The following is a 2,353-nucleotide window of genomic DNA, read 5'->3' as shown; positions in this document are numbered from 1 at the left end:
CCCCCCCCCCCCCCCCCCCCCAAAGAAGAAAAACAAATTCAAGGAAGGATATGGGATTTCATATCAGGAATCCAGAGACTCTCATGTCAATGAATTCATCTAGGAGCTAAAGTAACTGTTTTTCCACATAGCTGCCTGGATGCACAAGGTTTTGGTTTCATTACAGCAGCAAAGCAACCCAAGATAAGGAGCAGGCAAAGAAAAAAACCCAGAAATACTGCCAGACAGTAGAGGTGCACACCTTTAATCCCAGGCAGGTTGGAGGCCAGCCTGGTTGACAAGGTGAGTTCCATGACAGCCAGGGCTGTTACACAGAGAAACTGTCTCAGGAAACAAAACAAAACATGAAACAAGACAGAAGGCAACACTTCCATCCAAGGAGAAGAACATCTGCCGTTTTTGCCTATACATCAAATTAGAGAACCACTCATGTACTTGCTACAAGAGATATAACTCGCTGCAACATCCTTTGAACATCATCCAGCAAAATGTACACACACTCTAACCTTATCAGTATTCCCTGCAAAGAATCCACACTGCACATGTATTTGAAAAGGAAATGTGGTATTTGTTCATTTGCAGGGTCTGACATATTAAAAGACAAAGTGGGGGGCTGGAGAGATGGCTCAGCGGTTAAGAGCACTGACTGCTCTTCCAGAGGTCCCGAGTTCAATTCCCAGAAACCACATGGTGGCTCACAACCATCTGTAATGGCATCTGGTGCCCTCTTCTGGTGTGTCTGAAGACAGTGACAGTGTACTCACATACATTAAATAAATCACAAACAAGACAAAGCATATGCATGGCTCTGTTTCCAACCCCTACACAGCAACAGAAAACAATCAAGACTGTGTTCCAAGGCCTCTTGTTGTCTGTGAGTGGAGTGATGCGTGTCTTGAACTTTCTCAAGTGATGCTCAACTGTTACCAACACCTTGCTGAGAATCTTGTGTAAACCGAGACTCATATGCAGCAAGCACATGAATGTGTCTATTTCTGCAGCCACCTTGGAAATTCAATGGCAGCTGCCCTCAGAGCATGAGGTAGTCTTTGCTCCATACCATCACTCCACCACAATTCCCACCGGAGAATACTCTTGTCTCCCCTTCCTTGCTTGCTCCTTGAGTATAGTGTTTGGGAACACTCATCAAAGAGCTATGGAACAATGGCTCATCACTGGTGGCAGCTGTGATTAACTAGGCAACCGTTTAAAATATGCTTTCATTGCTAGACACTATATTGCATTGCACACACCTATAATCCCACTCATGAAGCAGTTAGGTGGATCACCACACGGTTCTAAGACAGACTGGCTTATATAATGAGTTCTAGATCAATCAGGGACACAAACCAAAAACAAAAACCCTGTTACTGGGTATAGCCCCCAAAGACTGATTGCAAACTTACCTTTGTAAGTTCTAAAACCTCCCCCAGGATTCCACCATGCAGCCAGCACTACGGGTCCCAGTGCAGGTCACGTTTAGGCATATCCAACAAGGCCAACGACAGCTATTACTGTGGCCAGCACAAGATACCTTGATGCTGCTCTGTATAACCCGACTGTGTGGTTCTTGTGTGTGAACTCCATGGATGATGTCATGCCACAGTGTCAGAAGGCTGGCTGTGTAAGAAATGTTCAAGGACAGAAGGGAGCTGAGATCCAAAAGGACACATGGATATGCAACACCATTTCTATTCTGTGTGGTCTCAGCTGTCACTCTGCAGCTGGCCAAAGTGGGTCTCATTTGTAAGAGACGTTTGTCTGGCAACCTTCCTCAGGTTCTCTGGTAACTTGTGTACTGGAACAGGAAGACCATTCCTCTAGCACCATACATCTGGCAAGGTGCATGCCGTTGTCTCCCATCACCGTTCAGCCTCTTGTTAACAGGGTAAAAATATGAAAACATTTCAAAGAACCAGTTTTGTGAACAAATTACTTTAGGAATTCTTTGACTGATTTCTCATTAAGTCACATCATGGCCATATAAAACATATCTTAAAGGGCCTAGACGACCAAAAGAAACATGGCATCTCCCAAGACCCTTTGTGTAAACCTCAAACATCCTCGAAACCTCCATGACTTACATAGATGCTGTCATCCAAACAAGATGCACAGTGTACACACTTCCATACTGGGCTGGCACGAGGCTCAGTGGTAGAGTACAGAGCTCCAGATTTGTCCCCAGGACCCTCGAAAACAAGGAGACTTCTACTCTTGAGAGCAGTGACCCTGGTCTTCCTGATGGAGTCTTTTTTTCCTTTTTTCTTTTTGGTTTTTCAAGACAGGGTTTCTCTGTATAGCCCTGGCTGTCCTGGAACTCACTTTGTAGACCAGGCTGGCCTCGAACTCAGAA

Source organism: Mus caroli, chromosome 16 (assembly GCF_900094665.2).
Source record: "Mus caroli chromosome 16, CAROLI_EIJ_v1.1, whole genome shotgun sequence".
NCBI lineage: Eukaryota > Metazoa > Chordata > Mammalia > Rodentia > Muridae > Mus > Mus caroli.
Note: the sequence above shows the minus strand (reverse complement) of the source record.